Raw genomic sequence first — 26,904 nt, 5'->3', positions numbered from 1 at the left:
TATACCCGGACAGCTGAAGGTGTTTAAAGCGCACGCGGGCGAGCCGCCGTGTGGTGGGAGGCTGTTGAATGCCGCTCTGTGCTGCCAGGTGCTGCGGGGACAGATTTTCCCGTGGCAGTGGCATCCCTCCAACATGTGTCCCCTCGGCCTCCTCTGCGGCCGCCCCCACTCCACCAACGCCACCGCGTATATGAACCATGTGGACCCAAAGGCTGCGAGCACACGGCTGATGGGAGCGCGCTGCGGCGCCGCAGCGCTGCTGCAGCAGGCTCCTTACACCATCCTGGAGCTGCAGGCTCCTTACACCATCCTGCTGCTGCAGAGCTGCAGGCTCCTTACACCATCCTGGAGCTGCAGGCTCCTTACACCATCCTGGAGCTGCAGGCTCCTTACACCATCCTGGAGCTGCAGGCTCCTTACACCATCCTGGAGCTGCAGGCTCCTTACACCATCCTGGAGCTGCAGAGCTGCAGGCTCCTTACACCATCCTGCTGCTGCAGGCTCCTTACACCATCCTGGAGCTGCAGGCTCCTTACACCATCCTGGAGTTTGGATTTTAATCACCTCCAGCTCATCAGGTGGGTTCGCTCCTGTTTCTGTTTGTCTTCATTATCACATGATCTCAGTGGGCCTATTGATCTTTTTACAGTTATAATTCAGGTACTGAGCTTTCATTTGTTCTGCTTGTTAACCAAACTGTTTAAAGGTTCATGCACGTGTTTCTCTCCTCAGCTTCACCCTCAGGTTGTCTGAGTCCGTCCGCCTCTCATTACCAGCGCGACAGGAGCATGTAATCCTATTACAGCCATTAGAAAGTCAAATGTTAGAGAGTCAAAGCAGCTTCATCTGTTTGGCAGGAGGGCGGGTTCCGCTTTGATTGAGTCGGGGGTTAAAACAGTGGTAGCGTTGTAGTTCCTCGCACCTTCGCGCCTTTGTGCCGTTGATGCTTTTCAGTGTGCGCAACGCAAAGCGCCTCTCAGCGTCCTTTGGTGCGCTCGCAGCCAAGCGGAAGGGACAGGCTGAAACACTCCCGGCTATCTTGTCACTCCGGCTCTGGGCTTGGCACGGCTTAAAAGGACAAGAGCATTTTACTGTCTGACAGGTTTTATTTCCCTTAGCTCCCGACAGGCCGGGACATTATGGGCCACGCCACGCGGTAATTTGGTTGAGAAAGGCTCGGCGCTGAGCTCAAAGACCGCTGATTGACCACAGACACGCAGAGAGCTTTCATACCTACAGTGTGCTGAACAGGGCAGAGAGAGAGAGAGCTGCCACAATTATGAAAAATAGGAATTATAAAGCGAATCATAGACCTCTGGGGATCAAACCATCCAGAGGATTAATCCCAGCTTCTGAAAACAGTCTGAATACTGAAAGAGAAAATCAGACTAAAGCCATATTTCTAAAGTTAGAATCAGGATTTATTCAGATATATAAAAAGGAAAAAAAAATAGACTTTGAGGTTAAAGCGGCATGTTTGAAATTCTGACACATAAATCACGTTTTAAGTCAAAACCATCAGTGGTTTCTTCCACGGAAGTGAAGCCTTTAGCTTTGATGCAACATTCATTCAGTTAAACTTTAAAAGCGCCAACTGCGATTTTGTTCATCATTGTTCTTTACTGAAAAAGTTCACCACATTTGATTTTCATCTTTTATTTAAAGGATGTTGGTAATCTGAAGAAGCTCATTAAAATGCTCAAACGTTTAAACCACAAGAACAACTACTTACAAACAAGTCCGTCAGTAATGGACTCGGAGAGAAACCCTGTTTTAAAATGGGCGTTTATGCTTTCAATACTTTAGCACATTTAGACTTTAGTCTTATTGGTATTAAATGCAGTTCTCACATCGCTTTTGTGCCACTTCTTCAGATATTATCAGGATGTTTTGGCTTTTCATTCTTTATTTTTCATTAGAGCGAACAGTTTGATTTCTGCACGGGATCTAATTCCCTTTAAAAACGACTAAAAATAGAATATATATTAATATAATTTCATATATCAAACTCTGTAGTTCGCTTCTGAGCTACAACTTTAGTTCTTAAAGATTGAATAACATGTCTCACAATATGACTTTCTCTGATCATTAAGAATACAAATCGGTTGCTTTAACACACGTTTCACTTTAATTGTAATTAAAAGAAAAAAACTTTGCGGGACTTCTGACACTAATACTTTACTGGAGTGTCAGATGTTACGTAATGACTTTAATAAATGACATAATGACAGACAGGCCATTTAAACCGGCCAGCCAACAAATCACTAATGTTTCTCCAGCTCACCACGGAGGGAATCTTCAGCTCATAAAAGACTTAAAATCAGAAGAATTTATCAGTGAGTCCTTTTATTTCTTTTGCACAACTTTGCTTCATCCTTGTTGAAGATCATTTGATGTCTTCACCCCACGGAGTTAACGGCATTTTGGCACTTTTACGCACCAGTTGCTGTGAAAATGTGGCTGGAAAAAAATAGGAAGTGATGAGGAAAGACGTGTGAGGCGATTAAAAAAAACCACCAGCGTGTGTAGTGAAGCTTTAGTTAAACGGCTCTGACTGACGCGCTCAGGAGGAGAAAGTAAGACGTTGTATCTAATCTCTAATGAAGTCAAATCCGCTTTCAGGCCGCATGTTGGCGCGCTGGATGAGACGCAACAGGAGACACAAATCGACTGCATTTGCAGATGATCTCGCTGGGGAATACAGCCCCTGGAGGCATCATTAACACCTCCGACTCCGAGCTTTATTTCGTGTCCAGCATGGCATCAGCGTGTCAGCTGTGCGGCTGACCTGGTCAGACACTCGGAGGTCCGGATGGCTGTCGCTGCCTGCAGAGGAAGCAGAGGGCTGTGTGCGGCTGGAGGAGAGGAAGACGGGATCACTCTTGTGCGTCCCCCCCCCCCCCGACCCCCACACGTGACAGTCCAGTTTAAATGACATCTTCACGAGCGTTTCCTTGTCCCGCTGGAGGAGATCTATCTCCGCCGTGTTCTCCGGGGATGCACCTGGTAGCTCAAACTTGGTCTCTTTTCATTTCCCCGCCGCCGAGTCCCTGGACAGCAGCTGCCTAAAAGCAAGCAAAGAGTGAGGCCCTCGCAGTGTCTTCGAGACGGGTTTGGCACCGTTTTCCAAGTCTTTGATGTTCCATCAGCCTTTGTCCACGATACAATATGGCCACTGTAAAGCATGACGTTTCGTAATAATAAAACACATTTTCAATGATGTGACACTGGGCTGAAAGCGCAGCGCGGGCCAGCCAGGCCAAACATGTCCCTGCGTTTGTTTTGTGCACCCGCAGCCAATTAACAGCGAGCTCTTTTCGTCGCGCCTTGATAAGCCAATTAAATTTATGTCTTCTATTTTTTTTTCAAGGAGAGAAAGGAGGTGGCTTTGGTGTGTTCTCCTCGGAAAGACAATTTTCTTGCCATCACCTGGTGCTTCTCCACAAGAAAGCAAACTGTCCCGAGTGCCCCCGGAACCATACGGCTCTCACCGTCCCGCACCCATTGTTTCTCGCGTTGATGACTCATTACCAGGATGTGACAAACCCTCCATCAGCTGTGTTTTGTGTCATATTTTCATCCGCAAGATTAAGCAGATGCTGCGATTGTACGATCCGAACTGTAGGGCTACTCAAGGCTGAAAGAGAGACTGGCACTCGGTGGCGAGCGAGGGGAAGAAAAAAGCTTGGGCACATCTTCAGAGGAATAAAACATTTAGGAGCCATAAACAGACTTCAACCTGCTCTATTTCAGCCTTTGTGTTGTTTGTGAATAATTAATGTTAATAGGGACAGGTTTGTATACTTTGAATGCGGGACCACAGGTGCGGAGTGACAGGATGAATAACCGGCCCTGATTTTTGCCAAAGCTCGAGGGCTCTTGTCCAGGGTCTCCAAGCTGATGGAAAATATTGTCATCTCTTTGATTCGCAGCATTACTTTCACCGGGAACAAAGCCCGGTGATGAAAAGCTTATGCTGGAGTGAAACGGGCGATGACGGTGGCCGCTTCAGACTCCTGAAAGAAAGAGAAAAGGGGCGAGTCAATGGCAACGCGCGCTTCTGGTTTTGTGCGCAAGTGCTCCATCTAACTAAAATAAAGGAGCCTTTCCAACTTTTAAAGGACCACTTTTTGCCTTCAATAAAGGCTGGACGGCTGTAGCCATTAAGCATATGGTGCTAAGGCGCTGGTCTTTTGTCCTCGTAAAGCCCTTGAGATACTAACTTGTGTTCTTTCCGGGATATTTAACTTCTCAAAAGCTCCAACTTTATGCGCCAGCAACAAGTGGCTACGGGGCGCACGAACAGCTTTCCCCATTGAGAAAATCTGGGCGGCTAATGGAGAAGCATTAGTGGGTAAGTAATTAGATTAGGAGTTCTTCTCTTTATGGCAGACTGCGGTGAACATTTTAAGGATATCACGTTGTATTGTTGACCACAAGCAGTGATGGTTTGGATTAGTTTAAATGGACTGCTCCTTGGCGCATGAAGTGGAGCTGGAGTGAGTGCGCATGGAGGAACATTTGAACTTCTAGAGTCATAGTGAAATAAACCCAACCATTTCACTTTTACATTCCTCTGTGATAAACCGTTTATTTTTTTACATTTTTAATTTGTATTTTTTTTTATGAGTGTGTTAGTTGGTTTTATAAAGAAGAAACGGGAGCTTCAGTCAGAGAATGATTGAGCATATATGCAAGAGGAAAAACTGACCTCTGAACGTCTTATTCAAATGACATTTTCCGTTTTATCTCTAACTTCACTTCTGATATGTTCATGCGTAAAAGCTCAAGGCGTGTTTCCAGTTTGGCTTTACACTAAGGGATCGTAAGAGAGCTGCGCGCTGGGATTTTGGCCGCATCTCGCGCCCCCGTGAGAGCAGCAGAGGCACGTGATGTGCAGCAACAACAAGTGGGACCACCTCTTTGTCCCAAGAGTGACTTTAAGAGGAAGGATTAAATAGTAAGTGACGGTGGTCAACCTGATGGAGATATTGACATTTCATTCTCCCGATCGATCCATTGATTCGATCTGATGACGCATTCAATGTAACCTTTATAATATGCATTCATAACAGTTCAACGTTGGAGATAACATTTCAAATGTGACGAGAAAACCATATTCAAAATACTTTTTAGCAGGATGATGTACAGAATCCAGAGCACCACACAACAAGTCCAAATATTTTTTTAACACAACAGAGTCATAGTGAAATAAAGAGTCATTATTAAACATATTGTATTAAACATATTGATGTTATCAGAGCGTGTTGTTGCAGAAAAATATCACTCGCAGCCCACTAAATCCTGAATTACTGGTACTTAATTATTCTTTTATATTATTGTGTCATTCTTAAAGCTGTCTTTATGTATAGTATAATTGTAAAAAAATGTTTTTTGTTTTTTTAAATTTTTAATATCTTTCCTGCAGTGAAATTTATAGTTGTGAAGCCCAAACAATAATCCCATATAACTAAATGTTTATACTGGTAATGGCGCGTAATGGTGTGTGTGTGTGTGTGTGTGTGTGTGTGTGTGTGTGTGTGTGTGTGTGTGTGTGTGTGTGTGTGTGTGTGTGTGTGTGTGTGTGCGCGCGCGCGCTGGTGTGACGGAGCCAGCTGGCCGCCTCTGGCCTCTGAAAACCCCCCCGGTGGACGGAACACGGCGGGCTGACCTCCTCGCCGGAGGACGGGAGATGCGCCTTTGACTGAATTAGCCATAAAGACGTCGTGCTATGATCTTTGTTGCGGCTGAAAGCGGAGTGGATATGAGAGGTATTGTGCACAGCTTTTGCGTGCCCCATCATGAAATATTACAGTCTATTCACCGAGGAAGCTCCTTTGAAAAGATATGGAAATGAAGCAGACTGGGCAGATTTCAGAGGGAATTTCGAGGCACAAGATACATATGTAAATTCAATATAGAAGTAGGTAACCGAGAGTATTTTTAAGAGAAACAGAAACGAGAATTTTTTCCGTGATTTGTTTAATGTCCAGAACATAAGCTCTCCTCGGTGCTGAATCCGCATGAAGTGACAAATGATCGATTTTCTTTTTGACGCTTTCCGAAAAAAAAAAGTCCCCAAATAAATCAACAAAAAAGTGATAAATTACTAATATGCTAATTTCAGTCACGGCCGTTTGTACGTGTGCGTCTCCATCCATCTCCACATTCTGCGCTGCTGATCCCCGTCGTGCGCGAGAGGACACTCAACGTTTAGTCCGGGCTCTTTTGTTCGCCTCCAACACTGACTTCAGCCTCCATGGAAGGGAAAGTTTTAATACCCCGGACCTCCTCCTCCCCCCATCCTTTGCTCTGTCAGTTGCCAGGATTCAGAGGTGTAAAAGCATGCATCATTTTTCACCAGCTCTCCGTTTTGATATCGACAAAAGCTGCTGCTATGGAACAGCCTCTCCGCTTGTTCACGGGCTTGAACTTCACTGATGTCCGACTGCTCTCTTTTCCTTCGCCTGAACGCGACGCAGCGGGGATGGATTTGCAAGACAAATGCAGCTGTGTGAGAGAGAGAAAGTCAAGTGGCACAAAAAGGCCGTTTCAGTCAGTCGATGGGATGGAGAAAGTCAGCATTATGTGGACGTCAAATCAATCAAAAACAAAAGCCCGCATGCAGAACATACCACGTTTATGGTGTTGAAATGGAAGCTTTTATTGGGCCAACTGGACAGACTGCAAGACAAACAGTTGATTGTCGAGATAGTCGAAAAAAACCTGGAAAAAAACAAAACATATTTCTCTAAGTTAACAACTGGTAGTTCTCTATACTTGAGGATGGAAGCTGCTGTGAAGTGTGTTTTCTAAAAGAGAAAACTCAGAAAACATTTTGGATTTTAACACAAACAGTCAACATTTTTAGATGAAAATATGGAAAGAAAGAGTGAAAGATTGGGCTACTTCTTAAAAGCAGAAAAAAAAGCCCTGAAATTAAGCATCAATACAAAAAATGCCCACAGTATTATGGTCAAAGTCATTTGTTTTGCCAGTTAATCTGCAGAGTAGTTAGTAACAGACTGACACTCAGATGACTGGAAATAGTATATTATAATATATGCTTTATGTTATGTTTAAAAATGAAGGATATGACCAAAGACTGACTCAAGTAAGTGAAGCAGATTTTTCACAAGATAAACAATTTAACAGCTTAAAGGTTTTTTTCAGTGTGCCAGTCAAGTATGTTGTCCCACGAACTGGGAGCTCAAATCTCTGGACTGAGACACTCTATGCACTCAGAGATGAGCAGTTTAGCACCCAACATTATTTTCACTCTGAATTGTTTTTGCATTATATGATGTAGAGACAACAAAGAGTGCAGTAACACCATTTGGAGTTCAGAAAATGATTCCCAGGACACAATAAATATTCATACAAAATACTGGTTGGCTTCAATAAACTGATTTAATATTTGTCTTTACTAATTTACATCATTTCCAAACAAGCATGAACTTTGGAGATGAGAATACATGACTCAAACTGCAAAAGTGTACAACAAACGGCATTGTTAACTTTCTATAGTGAAAATGGAAAATATAAATGTCCTTCTGAAGTGGGGTGAACAACAGGTAACAAGTCTTAAAAAGGAAATGCTAAAGTAAAAATTGTGTTTCCTAGAGCTGTCCATGAGTTTATAGGAAGAATAGTTTGAATAACACATTTGATCACCATCTAACTTCTCCCTCCTCCCGTCCCTGCAGCTGAACCGCAGCCGGCTGTGCTGTAAGTCAGAGCTGCCAGTGGCTGGTGGCCAGCGCAGACTGGGAACGCTTCCATCCTCAGAGGGACCACGATTAACCCAGGAGTGGTCAAACTCGGCAGGAAGCCCCCAACAACCAGCCACCGCTTTTTATCTGCTTTCCAATGAAACCAATTACTTTTTACAGCGAGCCTCGGCGCCGACACTATATGTGTTGTTCCTGCAGGCCAAAAGAGAACGGCTGTGAAAGGAAACCCTCCGGAGACGCTTCAACAGCCTGGAAATGTACCTAAAGTCGGTATCCATGGAGACGCACTGACGTGTGAGGGGAGCCTGAAGGACTCAAAAAACACTTTTATACATTATTATCATAACTACTGTTTATTATCTTGTCAGATCAAAGCATCTATAAAGTTACCAAGTCCTTAACTTTTCTTTGTAGCTAAAGGATGAAAGAATCAAATAAAATTGGTGGATCCAGCATAAATGCATCATGATTTTTTTTTGTCACAGTCTCTGGGGGCCACAGTACAATATGAACTGATTATTACAAAAAATTAGGTTCATATGATATAACATCATTTGGGTCTACATCTTTTTTTTAATCACCATGTGTCTAAATTTTGTTTAAGAAATAAGCCGTTTTTGTCTGTATTGTTATTGTTTGCTGTGTTTTCTGAAATTTCTTCCATCATTTCTGTGTTAAGTAATTAACAGAAAGACAATCCCAGAATATTGTGAGGATGCAATCAACATAACAGTGAAACAGTGATTTAAAAAGAATAAAAAATAGTTGGTTGTTTTTTAGTCCATAACATGTCAGGAAATAGAGTACAAAGATTATTGTTGTTAAACTTTCTTTTGTTGTCTGACCTGCGTCAAAAACCCAAAGTTCTTGAGTGCAGTGCAAACTAAATATTCTCATCTGAGCAGCTGTTACCAGATAATTTGTCCTTTTTCTCCTCTTTTCTAGTCTTAAACTTACTATAAACTGTAGTTTAAAAAAAAAAAAAAAAATGCTCTGGCCTGTTTGTATTTTTAGACCAATCACAATCATCTTAGCCGGGGATGAGGCCAGAATGCATTTTCTGTAATAGTTGGCTGTTTTCAACACAGAGCAGAATAGAAGAAGGATGTCAATGAAATTACATTTATATCAACATTCTATATTTCATGAGTCTGACTATTTATTTGTTTAAAAAAAATAAGATTAAGACAATTGATTGATGATCAAAATTGTTTCCAATTAACAAATCATTTCTCCTCTGTCTGTTTTCTGGATGCCTGGGGACATAATGAAACTAGTTGGGTTCAACAGGGGCCCAACAACAAATTATTGGATCATCAGGCTCTGATCAAGGTATACAAATGAATATTCTGCATCATTGTAACAGCAAATGGGAATATTACAGTAAAGTCTACTTAATATTTAACAGCATTTCTCCTTTACTGATATGAGTGACTCTATTCTGAAAGACCAACTCTAACAAGCTGAAAGAAAACATCCTGAGGCCGTCGTTAATGCCGAATTAATTGCTGATAAAACTCTTATAAAGCTTTAGAAGTGGTCTTCACTACATTGGAGTCCAGAAGTCAAGAGTCAAACGAGTGCTGTTTTTTATTGAGGATCATGTTGAGCTCTGAGTTGGAGCGGCCAGCGTCTGTCTAATAAATGTCAAGTAAAAGTGCTGTTATTAGGTTACTGGTTGTGAGTAACACAGTAAGCAGAGGAGAAGGGCAGCTGGTGAAGCAGTCATATCCCCGGTCACTGAGCCGGCTAATTGACAGACACATGAAGAGAAAAGTGCTAATTGATTATAGGCTTGTCCTGTTGCAGTGCACCAGAGGACTGACGGGAAAGGGATTGTGTCTGTGTGTACAGGACGTTTCAGGAAACTCTTTGGTTTATATTTCTTCAAAATGAATTCCTTTTTTTGCAAGTTATCAGTAATGTGTTTATTTGTATGTCCTGATGATTGTATTGGGGACGTTCAACTCCTGAGCAGGGGATGCTCGGGCTCCTAAACACAGTTACATACAGACACTGCATCACATTACTGACTGCTGCTTCTATCTTCTCCTGTCTGTCTCCTGAAACCGGACTAAAGAAAGGACGCCGTCCTCCTGCCCCTCATCCTGGTTCTGACAGACCAAATTCCTTTAAAGGGCATGCTGGCATTCTTCTGTTTGTGCAGCACAAAGGCATGAAAGCAACAGGTTTCTCTCCAGCGTACCGCAGGAAGTCTGTTGCAGTTTCTGAGCATGAAGGAACTTTCAATACACCGTAATTCAGATGTGTCTTCAGGCTCCGTGTTGCTGCTGCACAGTTGCATCCTATTGCCACTAATTATGGCGGAAATGAATTCACCTCGTGTGTCCAAATTAAAACACAAGTGTCGTCACTATTCAAACATGAGCAGGTTGTTTGAAGCAACTGTGAATGAATGAATGAGGGAGAGCATCAGTTTTAGTTGTGAATACAGAGCGAAGGTGATGCCGAGCGTCCTGCCGGACGTTCACTGAAAGACCTTGCAGGGGATTTTTAATGACTCCCACACATCACACAACTCAAGGCAACTCTGCATCATCATCAAATTCATCTTCTAAGAGCTTGACCACGAGAAAAAAGCAAAACGGTTTTACGATCAGCGAGAGTTGGAAGTGCTCATTTGGCCTCAAACTATTTCCTCAGGTTTCATTCATTGAGCTCCGTGTGGATTAATGTCTCTTTTACAACTTCTGGAAAATAGAAAACAATGTGTTTGTGAAATTCCTTGATATCTGACGGAAAGAAACTGCATTATGGTATATAAAAAATAGTCTTCACTGTTCTACCATCATTTCAACCTAACTGTTTTTGAAGATAATTTGCATTATCGTAATTCTCCTTTTTTTCTTCTTGATTGTCACATGTAGTCTCTTATGCTGTGTTCAGATTGAGGTTTGATTTGCACTGCGAGTACGACAACTGCACCGGTCGCTTTTGCAGTAATTTAATCCTCCTAGAAAATCCTTCAAGAAAATAAGGTTAATATGTTGAAATGACTTGTTTTGCAGTGTAAGCTGATTCAATACAGTGTATGTGGATTTGAACACAAGCAGATAAAACAGATGCATATTAAATAATGAAAGTTAAAAAAAAATGTTTGCCTTTATGCTATAAAACTTCTCATTTTATGCAGACAGGGTTTGTTTTTTGGGGAATATTTAACTTTCCAGCCCATCCGTGCTCGTCTCATACCAAATAACATCCTTTATTTCAGAGTCCTCCATCACCACATTGTTACCTTCCACCAGAAATTGGCAATTCATTGTGGCTTTAAAAAAAAAAAAAAGAGCCATTGGTTCAGTCCCATCTCAAGTGACTTTTTTGTTACCTATCAAAGTGAATGTCGGGTCCGGCCCATGGGAGGGGCGACATGACATTTCCACGGCAGCTTCTAAACAGGTCAGCCAAGGGAACCATGGAGTCCAAAGCGGTGGGAGGGGGACACTTTCAACCAAAACCGTGTAACTGAATCTAAACCAGTGGTTAAACCCATTCAGGAGTGCAGGAATGGGGAAAGCCCTAACAATACATTTCCATTCATAGGCTAACACAGCCCCACTGGAATGACCAGGGAGGGGCTTTAATCAGGCGAGAAGGCTCTCAGCCAGCCACTCAGTCAGTCAGTCAATCAGACCGCGGAGGCCCTGCCTTCACACGAAGCCCCTGCCTTCACACGAAGCCCCACATCTCCACACCTTCATCTGTCCCTGTTTGTTTTGGATTGTGGGATGCGTCGCTCTCATTCTTTCAGAGAACTTCAGGAATAAGAAAAATGTAAAAGCGCTTCAGTTGGCAGCGACATAGAGATGTGATGAAGTGAAAGGGATGGAGAATGGGGAGCTGAGAGTCAGTCTGCCCTCAGCCTGACCTGAAGCTTTCAGGGGGCTTGAACACATCAGAATTCCTATTGTGGGAGGTGATTAATTGAGAGTGATAACTTACCATGAACACAGATTGTTATAGGCTTTAATGTGGTAGGCCTGGCTTTTTAAACGCTGCTTTCACGTAGCTTTGTAGTCCAGCATATGGGCCCAGACGTATTCACTGACAAAAGTCGAACGGAAATTTATCACGCTTGTATGTCCTGCTAACAACATGTTCTCTCTCTTTTTATTTAAACCCTCATTCTCTTTTTATCCTCACTGGCTTTTGAACCTCAGACCCAGATGGGAAAACGGGTTCTTTCAGAGGCGATAACATGTTTTGGTTAAAACTCGCTGCACCTAAAGAATATTTACGAAATTGATTAATCAGATATTACATTTTTTAATGACTTGTTTGGTCAATAACATGCCATACATGAAAAGTCATCTCAGGTTACAAGCTGCTCAAACTGCTTATCTAGTCAAACTAAGAGTAACTCTAGAATTAGTTATAGCCAAAAAGAAGTAAATATTAAGATTGGATAAATCGGTAGCAAATATTTGGTTTTAACTTCAGTTGGAGTCATTACTAAATTAATATAATTAAGCAATTTTCGGTGTCAATGTAATTTCAGTATTGAAAACTATGACAAAACACTTGTTTACTAAAATGAAAGAAAATAGTAAATATTAAAAATCAAGCCATGTTTATTCACATTTTGTGAACTATTAAAAATGAAACCTTGAGGTTGATTAAACTAGCTGACTTATTGAACCAGTACGTAGTGAATGTGGGCTGAACTGTCAGTAAAGCTAGTTATGTAATGTAAAATAGTAATGAATTAAATGCTTCAACAATACAGATTAGACAAAAAGAAAATGACCAAAGTCAGGTTGTATATTTATACAGCCACAAAGTGTCCGTAGAGGGGTCGGGGTGGATGGAGGGGTGAATCAAACATTGGACATTGGAGATTTCAAACTGATGGTCAACACCACTTCTTTTACCCCTGACATGTCAAAACCTGACTGTGTGTTTATTATTGTATCCATCATTGAAGACGGTCCTCCACCTAACCTTAACAACAAATCTTGACCCTGAACTATTCCCAAACCTCACCAAAGCATTTCCATCCAAAACGTTTTTTATTTATATATATATACACACAGTATATATATATTAACATTTTTTAACAGTTTATTTGTGACACCTACTCCTCGTATGCTCCTATTGTGTGAGTCATGTCAGAGGATAAGAAGGCCACCAAATATCCACCGATATGGTCGTTTAGCTTGAAGGACTTGCTGATCCGTTGGGATGAGTCCAGTTAAGGTCCATTTTTATCCATGTTAGAGCTTTATTCTAACAGTTTGATATTTTTTAAGAAGATTGAGTCTCAATATTACATCCCGTCCTCCCAGAATAATTGTGTCTTTCTTTATATTTGATAAGAGAAATATCAATCAACCTAATCAACGATTGGTTTCACTGGAATACCAGCACTGAAAAAAAATGCCGTGTTGGTCTCCACCAGCGCTCCTATCAGGGTTTACACGGACTGAATGACAGAATCACGGAAACAAGGAGCAGCACAGCCAAATGGGCCGTGTGGTGACACACACTGTTTGTTCATGGCTTTTCAGCGGTGGCAGGACCCCAGAGCCTTGTCCACTGGCCCTTATCTATCCCAGCTCAATTACTGATGTGTCAGCAGTGATCTATGAGCTGAGGGAGGGTGGAGGTGGTGGGGCGGGGGGTGGCCTGGGACCACATGGTCGGGTCACAGTGGGTGAGAGTGTGGCTCGCGGTGTGTATGGACGAGAGGTAATAAAGAGGGGACCCAGAAGTGATGGTGGTGTGTATGGGAGAGAGGGGGAGGGTAAAGTTGTGGGCGGCCGGCCCATTGGGTCACATCTTTCTGGGTGTAAGAGGCTGAAGGCCGGTTGCTTTTTCAAGGGCGATTGCCCTCCAGCATGCTCCCTGTCAGCCCTCTTGACTTCTACTTGACTGCAGCCCTCAGCACAGAGTGGACGGAGCACACAGAGTCCCACAGCTCTGTTCACAGCCAGGACAGACACAGTGATAGATGGTTGGACATATGCTGAGCTATTGATAGTTCTTTCAGTGTGGATGCGGTGGATGTGGAGGGAGGGGCTCTTTGATGACCAACAGACGACCCAAGGGTTACTGCCAAATCAATCAGTGCTAGGATATGAGCCGAAGCATACATACAACTCTGCTTCCAAAAAAGTTGGTATGCTGTATAAAATGCAAATAAAAACAGATTGCAATGATTTTCAAGTCACGTAAACCCATATTTAATTGAAAATAGACAAAAGATAACGTATCAGATTTTGAAATTGAGATGTTTTTGTTTCATGAAAAACATACGCTCATTTTAAACTTGATGACAGCAACATGCTTAAAAAAAGTTGGAATGGTAAAAAAAAAAAAAAGACTAGAAAAGTTGCATAAAGCAAAAAAAATAAACCACCTGGTGGAACATCTGACAACTAATCAGGTTACCATGGCAACAGATCAGTAACATGATTGGGTATAAAAAGATGATTTCAGAGAGGTCAGAGTCTCTCAGCAGTGAAGATGAGGAGAGGTTCACCACTCTGAAAGACTGTGTTGGAAAATAGTTCAACAATCTAAGAATAATGTTCCTCAACGTAAAACTACAAAGAATTAGTGGATTCTTTTTGAAAATCATGAACGCTGAGTCCTCCGGGCTAAAGAGGAGAGGGACCATCCAGCTTGTTGTCAGCGCTCAGTTCAAAAGTGAGCCTCCGTGATGGTATGATTGATCCCTGATACTTTTTAATTATGATTTAATTAAAACTTATCAGTGTACACAGTACAGTTTTATTAAAAGTTTATCCACATTTGGTTTATTGTACATTATCTAAGATTAAAACCACTGATTCAGAGTGCTGACAGGTTTAATTAGCATTTTTTTTAAAGGGTGAGCTTAATAATCCACCATGATTATGGTATTCACTTATCCTCGATCTTGAAGATGTGATAAAAATAAAGTTCGTAATCCACACTTCATAAAATGTTTTTAAAGATGCAGTTTAATAAACTTTATCGGTTACTGTGTCTTTTACTTCATATCAGTGTTCACAGGAAAAAAAGACACAGCTTTCCCCTTAAGCTTCCCCTCAGGCCAAATCAGCAGCCAGGATCCACCTCTTGTTTGATGTATCCTAGAGTTTTAGAACAACAGTGATATAATCTGCTCATATTAATCAGATGGCTTCTGTGCCTCTGATAGCTCAGTCTGTGCTGAGCTTCCATATTGACTGGGTGTGTGTGTGTGTGTGTGTGTGTGTGTGTGTGTGTGTGTGTGTGTGTGTGTGTGTGTGTGTGTGTGTGTGTGTGTGTGTGTGTGTGTGTGTGTGTGTGTGTGTGTGTGTGGGGGGGGGAGGAGGAGGAGGTTCGGGGGGGTTAAACATCCCCCTCAGACTTATCTGTGCTGGTCATGGAAGCTAAGCTCTTTAGCCCACAGACCAATTATCACTAAGTCAATATGAGACGTGCAGATTATTGCGGTGAACTCAGCTGTGCGGGTCAGTCGGAGTCTCAGCTTCCTCATCAGCAGCTTCAGGAGGAAACGGAGCTGTGATCTTTGCTCCTTTCTCACTTCATCACAGCCACAAGGAAAACACGGAGAGAAAACAAACAGATATTTTACGGCTTTGACACTTTGACGGGCTTTTGAAAATGGATTGGTGATGTCGGTATTGAACAATCAGTTAAAGAATCAATACTGGATTCTGAAACACAAGTTCTAAAAACTCAATCTTTTTATAAGACGATGAAACGATCTGCTTAGAGTTTGGATGAGAGGAGGGTGCACGTTTGGAGATGAACCTTCATATGCAGTTTTAGGTGTCTCAGGCTTTTTTTTTACTGTCATTGCAGGGAAGGCATAATAATGCTGACCTAAAACTGAGTTAACAGAACTTGGGTTGAACAATTAGTTCAGTGTAAATTTCCCATTAAGACTGGTCAAAAACCCCTTTTTATACCCTACTGTCTACTGTGTTGACTTTGTTCAGACATGACAGGACTCCACCAATATATCTCTAAGTGATATCTGCCACCTGGTGTCTCAGGCAAAAACTTAGACGTATGAACATTTAGCAAAGTGACTGTTTTTGCTTATTGTATTATCAAATTATGCGAACTGTCACCCAACATCATCCATACAGGTGGCTGGAAGACTACATCATATCACCTGCACATTAATGCAACTGGTAGTATGTCAGCAGGGAGAATTATCATTTCCTCTCAAATACAGTAAATAGTCTCAATAAAAAACATAAATACTCCATTAATCGATCCTGCCGGCACCTAAACTCAAAGCAGAGTTTCAGTTTTTATCTCTAAATGACTCATAGCTGATCAAAGAAGAATCCTCGGCTCATGTCTTTGTGGTTGCATGTGTGCGAGCAGTGAATGCTTGTTTTCTCTGGTGCCAGGAAGACAAATTAAAGTCTCAGTGAATCAGTGTGGACCCAGCAACAATATGAATATTCATTGGCTGAGTGAAAAGCTGGAGGAGATGAGTAGGGCTTAGCAGGACCTGCAGCTGGTGAACCCTGATCTGATTCTATCAAAATGTCCTGCAGGAAGAAAACAAGTGTAAGAAACCAGTTCACAGCGACTCACATCATGTGTCTGTGGAAATTAATGAATGATTTGAATTTGGAGTCTCGCTCAACTTCCATTAATGTCACTTATCTTGGATGTTTGAGCTTCTCTGCTGGAGTTCTGTAACGTTTCTCTGGTCTCACCTTAAATCTCAGTTTAGATTCAAACCTGATCCAATAGATGATTTTACCCGAGAGTGACACAAACGTCAGTCTTTCACTCATTTAGAGACACGTTGTAACTATTAGTTAAACTTTTGAATTAAAAAAAAGTTTATTATGAATGGATTTAGTTACGGAGGACGCATTGATGTCACTTTTACAATTTCTATTTAGGTAATTGGACATTTAATGGAAAAAAAAGCATTTTAGATGCAAATCATTATTTAAAGTAGGAGAGTATTTTTTAATCTAATCTTTAATCTGTATCACATGTTTTTTGTTAAATATATTTAATACATGTTTTGTAGATCCATCCAAGTTTATCTATCTTCTCCTGATCTCTTACAAATTCTCCTTTTATGTTCTGTTGTTAAAGTCATTATAGCAAAGTTGGTGCTGGTACAATTATCCCTCATTAATATTCTGGAGAGTTCATTGGAATATGAGTTAACTGTATATTTAATCCTGTCAGAAATTAAGTGCGTGTGGTAACCTGGTTGGCTGTGTTGACTATGAACCAGTTGTGGCCTACATGTTGTAAGCACTGAGGTTTTACAGGGTGGCAGGATGCTGTAGAAGTACGTGAGAAAAAAGAAACAAAAAATGGCAAAACTCTGACAAGTAAACATCAGATTTCATTATTTTCTGGTGGGTATTTAGGTTCAGGTTAGAGCAGACCCTTGAAGTGAAGCCTATTTCCTATAGTTTTTTTTTTTTCATTTATTTATATTTACCTTTAATTATCTTACAGCGTTGACCCCCGTTTTGGAAGCAGGTGGTCAGAGAATGCAACACAGTACGTATGTGTTCTTAAACTGTGTGCAGTCCTTCTGTGGGTTTTGATTCACATGCAATCAGCTAACACTGCTGCTCCATCTATCTATCAATCCCTCATGTATACCCCCTTTATCCTGTAGAGGAACTGTTGGATCCTCCAGAGGTGAAAGGTGGGGTTCACTCTGGAATGGTTACCGGTGGCGATCGGTATCGAAATTCAATTCCAAACGAAAGCGGTTCCAAAGCGGCGCTGGAGCATCGTATCGATGAGCTCCATCGTAAACGATTCTGCTATCAATACTTCAGCAATTTTGGTAACTGTTCATATTTATAATTGCCTCACATTCATTATCCTCCACATTTGATCTCACCAAATCCATTACTGATTAAGACATTCATCCACTTTGACTGTTCCGGGCCCAGAGGAGAGGTGTGTGTCTGAACCTCAGTGTGAAGGGAGACAGCTGTCAATCACCTGCTGCAGCGTGCAGCTCCTCAGACACTCACCTGCTCTGACAGCGGAGAGAATAAACGTTCAAAGCATCGTTGATCTTTATAACAGACAATGCTGACAATCGCTCTTGTGGCAACGAGTCTTTTGCATGTGCGGCTGAAACACAAACAATCTGCCGAGACATCCAGTGAAGGTCCGTCACATACAGACGGACAGACGCAGAGGTTCCCACGTCCAACCTCAAAGTTCAGCAGTGTCGCTGCTCCAGTAAGCTATAAAAGTGATGTGGTATCGGTATCAGTATTGATCAAATCCTAACTGTACCCATCCTTAGTTACTAGTCATTACAGGGCTTGAAGGACATTTACACTTACGGACAATTTTGTATCACCAGTCAACATTTGGACTGTGGAAGGAAGCCGGAGAAAACCCTCCCAGGAGCAGGAAGAGCTCATAAACTCCACAGCAAACGGCTCGACCAGCAGGTCTTGCTGTCAGGCGACAGTGATAACCACTACACGACTACAAATTAAGGGTTACTCCATGTTGATCTTGTTTTTGGGAGGCTGTGGCTCAGACAGTAGAGTGGATTGCACACTAATCAGAAAGTTGGTCGTTCAATCCCCAGCTCCTCCTGTCCACATGCCTAAGTGTCCTTGAGCAAGACACTGAACCCTAAGTTGCTCCCGATGGTGAACCATCGGTGTGTGAATGTTCTCCTGATGGCAGCACCCTGCACGGTGAGCTGTCTCATTAGTGTGTGAATGGATGAATGGAAAAACCATGTTAAAGCGCTTTGAGACCGAAAGGTGATAAAACTATACAAGTACAGATCATTTACCATCTCGTCACTCAGAAGTCAGAGAACAGTGTAAACAACGTCTTGAGGAAAACCTAATAATCTTCTGTATTTGACTACAAAGAGATGGATCTCGTGTGACCAAGTGAAGACATCATTCACAACATGTTAAGTCCACGTCCTGATTAGGGAGGTGTTGCCTTTGTATGACTCTTTAAACACCTCGTGTGTTTTCTGCCATCAGGCTCCACCCAGTGAATGGTGGTGTTTGTGCTCTTAGTGCTTGCTGTGTCTTTAGGTCCGGCTCCTACAAAGAGCCTGGCTTGACCCGGCTGCCGCTGTCCTTTCTCATGGCCCACGGTCCTGCGCTGTGAATGGGCTTGCTGGCCTTTTCTTTGGGGCCCTTTGGTCAGTGTTGTGAATGGAGCGAGGTGGCTGATTTAAAGCTTGTGGTCAGAGAAGCAGATGAAGGTCAGGGCAGCAGAGGTCAAGCCCGGAACATCCGATTTACTCAGCTTCAATATGCCGGCGGTCACATAAATGGAGCTGTGATGACCATTAGGACTGCAGCAGTCTGCCGGGGCGGCCGGCGCACTGTCACACACAAATGATGTAGAGTCTTCACAGGAAAACAGTCTCTGAAGGGTCAGTTCAACTGAAATCAAAACCTCATACTTCCTTCCTTCGAATGGGATGTATCCATGTAGGTTATTTAGATTTGATCCATCCAAGATTTGTATATATTTCTCGTGTGGTTATTCTGGAATAATCCACAGACCTCACTGTGAAATGTTCCAGTCAGAAAAGAGATGTTATGATTGCTCTTTAAAATTGAATTCCCAAAGCTGTAAGCAGAAAACTGCAGTGGAAAATAAATAAATACACACAACCAAATCTGTTTGCATAATTTCTTATGTTTAACCAAAGCAGGTTCACGACCTGCCGTTTGAATACAGTTCAAACCTTTTGTTTTGAAGGGATCTTAAATTAAGGCATTGTGCAGGCCCATGTTCACTGCCCTATATTGTGAGTTCAGTTGCAGGTATTGATAGCAAAATTTTGATTGTTCAAACACTTTATCAGTCATTGATTTAGTTTATTGCCAATAGCATATCTATTTGTTACATCAGCCAACCCTATGAAAAAGCTTACATTATAAACCTGAATTTAGTAGTGGTTAGGTAGGATTTGACTTTCGAAGCACTGTTATATCATTGTCTGACTGTTCATGGCCTTTTGGAAACAGGCTAACATTTTTAGATGAACGTGATATTACTTAGACTGGCCTCCGACAGAGAACAGCAGGTAAAACGCTAACAGGTGAGCGTCACATGACCCTCAAGAAATGCAGCTTATTGAAGACCAAAATTAATCATTGAGATAACCTGATGGGGAGAGGGCAGAAAAAAGTGCCATCACCTCATGAGAAGTCAGCCCAGGTACACCACCAAACGGTAAAATTCAGAAGTAACGGTGCGAGTAAGTACAGGCCTGTTTAGAGCACTAGTTTACACAACTAAAGCACATTGGTTAGCATCAGAAAAAGAGAACATGTTGATATGGTACTGCAAGACAGGAATATTGTTGTGAAATACATTGTCAGTCAACATATACATATCGAAATGGACTTCAATAGAAACAATTTCCAACCAGCCCATCATCTTCATCATCCTGGAGCGTTAAACACAACTCTTATGTCAAAGCCCTCCATAAACGCATGGATGTCCTCACACCACCTGGAAATCAACCTCCACAAGACTGAACTGCTCTTCCTTCCAGAGAAAGACTGTCCCACCCTCGACCTGACTACGACCTTCAACAACTCTGTTATCCTGACCCTGACTGATAAGAACCTCGGAGACACTCGACAGTCAACTCTCTCTTACTGCCAACATCACTGCAACAACACGTTCCTGTAGATACATGCTGCACAACATCAGGAGAATACGTCCTCTTCTCACTCAGAAGGAGGTGCAGGTTCTGGTCCAGGTTCTGGTCCAGGTTCTGGTCCAGGCTCTGGTCCAGGCTCTGGTCCAGGTTCTGGTCATCTCACATCTAGACTACTGTAACTCTCTCCTGGCAGGTCTACTTGTTAGTACCATCTGACCTCTGCAGCTCATCCAGAATGCAGCAGCTCAACTGGTCTTTAACCTCCCGAAATTCACTCACACTCCTCCTCCTCCTCCTCCTCCTCTTCCTCCTCCTCCTCCTCCGCTCCCTTCACTGGTTACCAGTAGCTGCCAGCATCAGTTTCAAAACATTGGTACTTGCGTACCGTGCTGTGAACAGATCAGGTCCAGTCTACATCCAGGACATGGTCCAACCCTACATCCCAGCCTGTTCACTCCTCCTCCTCCCCTCCTCCCCACCCCCCCTCCTCTCCTCCTCCTTCTTATTAGTTTTCTGGAGGTCCATCTGAAAATAATCCCTCATTCATTAGAAAAGAAGATTCAAAAAGACCTGTTTTTGGGGGCATGTCTGTTTGATTGACAGGCCTGTGGTGCATACAGATCCACCGCTGGCTCCTCCCCCAGCTCGTCCAAATATGGTCACTTCCTGCTCCAAACCGCTCTGAACTAGCAAAGATGGTGACGGACAGAATCTGAACTGGAGGCTTCATAACGAGTGACATCACAGCTGGTTGCTGCTTGGTTACAACATAAGTAAATTTACGTACTCGGTCACTTAAAATAAGTCCATATTGACTTCCTCACAGAATTGAACAGTGGTCTCCAGGGTGAAAGAATGTGTTTAAACCCTCAACCTCCTGTCTATGAGTAACTCTTTATACTCCATCAGCTGACTTGCTTCTTTCAATCAGGTAGTCATGGCACCAACATGGATGGACACCTGGGATACCTTGTAGATATCTCTTTTACAAAACAGCAGTGTTTGAGACCCAATGAATGAAAGTGGACTATACTGGATGGTCCACTTAGAGCTTAGCATCATTTCTTGAGAGATTTTGACTAACCGCATGTCAAGGATCCTCATCTGCCTCCCTGTTCCCCTGCAACTTCATCAAACCTGCTTCCATCTGCCACGACAACCAGTTCAACCTTCCACTGGTCTGAAGTCACTCCATCACACTCTTTGCAGTTTAAATATTCTTTCAATATATGAAAGATGTCTTGGATCTCTATGCTGTCCTTTTCTATCTTTGCTCTCTCCTCACCCCAACCGGCCAAAGTCCAGATGGCTGCCCACCTATCAGTCTGGTTCTGTTGGAGGTTTCTTCTGTTAAAAGAGAGTTTTTCCTTCTGTTGGAGGTTTCTTCTGTTAAAAGATAATTTTTCCTTCTGTTGGAGGTCTCTTCTGTTAAAGAGAGTTTTTCCTTCTGTTGGAGGTTTCTTCTGTTAAAAGATAATGTTTTCCTTCTGTTGGAGGTTTCTTCATGTTAAAAGAGAGTTTTTCCTTCTGTTGGAGGTTTCTTCATGTTAAAAGAGAGTTTTTCCTTCTGTTGGAGGTTTCTTCTGTTAAAGAGAGTTTTTCCTTCTGTTGGAGGTTTCTTCATGTTAAAAGAGAGTTTTTCCTTCTGTTGGAGGTTTCTTCTGTTAAAGAGAGTTTTTCCTTCTGTTGGAGGTTTCTTCATGTTAAAAGAGAGTTTTTCCTTCTGTTGGAGGTTTCTTCTGTTAAAAGAGAGTTTTTCCTTCTGTTGAGGTTTCTTCATGTTAAAAGAGAGTTTTTCCTTCTGTTGGAGGTTTCTTCATGTTAAAAGAGAGTTTTTCCTTCTGTTGGAGGTTTCTTCATGTTAAAAGAGAGTTTTTCCTTCTGTTGGAGGTTTCTTCATGTTAAAAGAGAGTTTTTCCTTCTGTTGGAGGTTTCTTCTGTTAAAAGAGAGTTTTTCCTTCTGTTGAGGTTTCTTCATGTTAAAAGAGAGTTTTTCCTTCTGTTGGAGGTTTCTTCATGTTAAAAGAGAGTTTTTCCTTCTGTTGGAGGTTTCTTCATGTTAAAAGAGAGTTTTTCCTTCTGTTGGAGGTTTCTTCATGTTAAAAGAGAGTTTTTCCTTCTGTTGGAGGTTTCTTCTGTTAAAAGAGAGTTTTTCCTTCTGTTGGAGGTTTCTTCTGTTAAAAGATAATTTTTTCTTCTGTTGGAGGTCTCTTCTGTTAAAGAGAGTTTTTCCTTCTGTTGGAGGTTTCTTCATGTTAAAAGAGAGTTTTTCCTTCTGTTGGAGGTTTCTTCTGTTAAAAGAGAGTTTTTCGTTCTGTTGAGGTTTCTTCATGTTAAAAGAGAGTTTTTCCTTCTGTTGGAGGTTTCTTCATGTTAAAAGAGAGTTTTTCCTTCTGTTGGAGGTTTCTTCTGTTAAAAGAGAGTTTTTCCTTCTGTTGGAGGTTTCTTCTGTTAAAAGATAATTTTTCCTTCTGTTGGAGGTTTCTTCATGTTAAAAGAGAGTTTTTTCCTTCTGCTGGAGGTTTCTTCATGTTAAAAGAGAGTTTTTTCCTTCTGTTGGAGGTTTCTTCTGTTAAAATATATTTTTTCCTTCTGTTGGAGGTTTCTTCTGTTAAAGAGAGTTTTTCCTTCCTTCTGTTGGAGGTTTTGTTCTGTTAAAAGAGAGTTTTGTAAAGTTCTGTTGTAAAGACTTCACTGTGTTCAATGCCATGAAATAACCATTATATAAATATAACTGAATATATTTGAGGGAGGTCTTAAAGAACGTGAAATCTCATCTCTCTTTAACCCTTTAAAAACACCTATTTTTTAGGCTTCTGCTCGAAAATTGCAAAAAGAGTATATCTCTGCAACCACATTAAAGAATATTTAAAACAAATATTTTTAATAATAAAGGGAACATTTGTGAGATTTGTTCAGATGTGTAAATATCAGTATATATGTCCATATTTTAATAATAGTTTAGTCATTGGCCCCCAATTGGGGGCCTCTAGGGCTTAAAGGGTTCACATACACAGATATATAATGAATCTTAGCCCAGTGAGAACTTCTCATAATGGTGGTGTACACTTGTAGTTAAATAAATGATAAATGAACCACTTACTGTGAAGCATGGGAAGCAGGAGTGTAGAATGCTCATACATGAAAAGAAAGTTTAGATATTGAATGCTATATCTTTATGGAAACTGGCGTATAAGGAGCTTCCATGCAGAAAACTGATGGAACTGTAGAAACTCACTGAAGAAACGGCTAGAAAACAGCCTGCGTTTGTGTTCTGGACAAACTTGTGAGCAAACATCCAGCGAACAATGAGAATGACGTGAGTAAAGGGCTGTGGTGTGGGAGGGGTTCCCATCAGCTTCTTGTCACATTATCAACTGCAGTGAAAGCATGTGTTAAAGGGGCTTTGAGTGCCACTGGGGTGTTGTGTGTGAGGGTAATTGTGACTCCATTTGTATATGCTTGTGTATGCATGGAAGTGTGCTAGTGTGTGTGTGTGTGTGTGTGTGTGTGTGTGTGTGTGTGTGTGTGTGTGTGTGTGTGTGTGTGTGTGTGTGTGTGTGTGTGTGTGTGTGTGTGTGTGTGTGTGTGTGTGTGTGTGTGTGTGTGTGTGAGTGTGTGTGTGTGTTAGTGAGTGAATGAAAAGCAGCCTCGCCTGTCACATTAGCCATGCTCGGGAGTGTTAGTGGGCGTTTTTTTAGTCGCTGGCTGTTTGGTCTGTCAGAGGGAAACTCAGTTCTCTCCGTTTGAGAGGCCAGAAAAGAAAGAGGAAAGGAGAAACAGAGGGAGAAAGAGTGACAGACCTCCCGCTTATCCCGGCCCTGTGATGGGCTTTGTGCATCGAGACAAGACAGTAAATGTGTAGGTGTTTGTCACTGACAATGGACTGTACACAGCTTCATCTGCCTGTTTGCAAACCTACAGAAATGTACTGCTGAAGTTTAGAAGCACAAAAGGAACATATGGAAATAGAGTGTCTCTACGATAACAACTGCATTATTTGGAGTCAATAAAATCTGACATCAAAATCACTATGAATCATCCTCAAGCTGCAATGAATACTAGGACAACATCTTTTGCCCTTCTGATGATGCATGGCAATGATTTATGGGAAAAGCTTCCTCCCAGGTGTGTTGCACGAGAATTTATTAAGGCGTCAAACTCTTCATTTAGTGTTCATAATTAAGCAATATTACACGAGACGGTGCGCTTTAAAGTCTTTATTGGCACCACAGTGATGCAGTCAGGACAGATGCGCTTGAGATATTGTGATTATACAAGTTGACAGCTAAATCAAATATGTAATTGAAATGTGTTCATATTGTGGAGCAATTCACTCTCAAAATATACAACTTTTTGTTAGATTGATCTCTGTTTCCATGGCAACACATGGGGTGTGACTAAGAACTGGAAAACAATTAGTCACGTCAATAGATTCGTGTAACATATGTAATGTTTACTACTCCAGGAAGTAGTCCGACCCTTAGCAACCATCTAGCAACAGAGAGGATTTCTAGTCTCCAACTGAATAAATACAGAACATAGAAACACTAAACTGCTCAGCTAGCTCAGTCTGGTTGGAACAAGCTTCAGTGTTTAACAGACAACAGTTGGCAGATTTAAGATTTTCCAGCTCCCCTTTTCTCCAAGGACAACAGATTCTAAAAAGAAGAGGACGTAGACGTCCTCTTCTTTTTAGGAGTCACGATTTGGTTTCAGCATAATCATAGTCATTTTAAAACAAAGTTGGAGCATCATAATGAAGATTGAATATGAAAGTAAGTAACTTTTAAAGCCACGTGACGGCATTGCCGATGCTTTATTCTTTCATTGAGGCCCCAAAATCCTTCAGTATACTTTTAATGCATGATGCGTTGGACACCCTGATGAATGCATTTAGTTGTTTACTCTGTGCCGAGCCATCAGTGACACATTAACTAAAAAAATCAATGGTGGCTGGGTCCGTATGTGTGCGCAGTCCCCGTCGTGTTTTCTCTGTCTGATAGCACTAATGTGGTGATGAGAGGCTGCGAGGTGTTCTGGATGTCCGGTCTTGTAGGTAACAACTTAACACTGGATTCACCCTGTTTCTCTGACTCAACTGTCCACGGTCAGTTAAACTGTCAGATCTTCATTTCAAATTAAAGTATTTTCCCAAACAAAGTGCATGCACATTGGGAACAGTAACACCTAAAAACAAGTAGAGAGAGAAATTGAAACACATGTTTGCATTTAGCTGTATTACAAACTCTTTGGTGCCAGTCAACAACTGTTAACATTTCTTTTCTGCCATCAAGTGCGTTTCCTTAAAGCCTGTAGTCATTAATCACCCAACCAAAACAATGAACTACATTCTGATCAGCCACTGCTTCTTAAACTCTTGAAAACAAACGTTGGAAAACCTCCAACATCTCAATTCAAATGAGCCTACTTCAGTTCATTAATGTTAAATATCTGTAGTGATTATTGGAACTTAAAAACCTGCAGGAACTGATAGGACAGAAAAACAAGCTGTAAACCCAGGAAAGAAAAAATATATATTTTTCTGTTGACATGACAGCACAGGATGCGTGAGCATACTTCACTATTTACACATCCAGGAGAGAGCTGGACAACTTTTTTGTGGCTACTGCAATGCAGGCGCAACGCAGGCGCAGGACAGATGGAGACACATTGGTATTTCTGTACATCACAAGGGATTTTTCTCTGAGTTAAGATTTTTGTGGATGAACATTTGAAGAGACGGGCGGAACAATGCAACACGAGGTGTGTTGGTGAAGATGTCTTGCTTCGTAATCCAGACAGCGGAGTGTGACACTGCATCATTTATGTACAAAAGGTTTGGGCAAGTTACACATGGCAGCTTAGGTGATATAATTAATGATCAAAAAGTAAATTAATCACACACAAAGCTCCCGCCACAACATCAATTTATTTATTAACACCACAACATCACTTTATTTATTAACACCACAAGATCAGTTTATATATTAACACCACAACATCACTTTATTTATTAACACCACAACATCACTTTATATATTAACACCACAACATCACTTTATTTATGAACACCAACACATCACTTTATTTATTAACACCACAACATCACTTTATTTATTAACACCACAACATCAATTTATTTATTAACACCACAACATCAATTTATTTATTAACACCACAAGATCAATTTATTTATTAACACCACAACATCAATTTATTTTTTAACACCACACGATCAGTTTATATATTAACACCACAACATCACTTTATTTATTAACACCACAACATCAATTTATTTATTAACACCACAACATCAGTTTATTATTAACACCACAACATCACTTTATTTATTAACACCACAACATCACTTTATTTATTAACACCACAACATCAATTTATTTATTAACACCACAAGATCAGTTTATATATTAACACCACAACATCACTTTATTTATTAACACCACAACATCACTTTATTTATTAACACCACAACATCACTTTATTTATTAACACCACAACATGACTTTATTTATTAACACC

The 26,904-nt window shown here is 41.5% G+C and overlaps 1 long non-coding RNA gene across 4 annotated transcripts; it reads left to right on the top strand.

The window, feature by feature from the left end:
• Nucleotides 1-85: 85 nt before the first annotated feature.
• LOC138635519 (uncharacterized) lies at nucleotides 86-8,365 on the top strand. Of its 4 annotated transcripts, none has more exons than XR_011312146.1 (4): nucleotides 86-288; nucleotides 331-458; nucleotides 501-578; nucleotides 7,707-8,365. It is a non-coding gene; the product is annotated as an uncharacterized lncRNA (long non-coding RNA). The 4 variants fall into 4 exon arrangements; XR_011312147.1 differs by having other exon boundaries at nucleotides 87-288; nucleotides 358-458; XR_011312148.1 differs by having other exon boundaries at nucleotides 94-431.
• Nucleotides 8,366-26,904: the final 18,539 nt, after the last annotated feature.

The sequence above is a fragment of the Brachyistius frenatus genome, unplaced genomic scaffold (assembly GCF_029030835.1).
Source record: "Brachyistius frenatus isolate BFR_SWC_R1_liver_20210118 unplaced genomic scaffold, ASM2903083v1 Contig_314, whole genome shotgun sequence".
In the NCBI taxonomy this organism is placed as follows: Eukaryota; Metazoa; Chordata; class Actinopteri; family Embiotocidae; genus Brachyistius; species Brachyistius frenatus.
The sequence above is the reverse complement of the archived record's forward strand: the minus strand, read 5'-3'. Positions and strand labels throughout refer to the sequence as shown.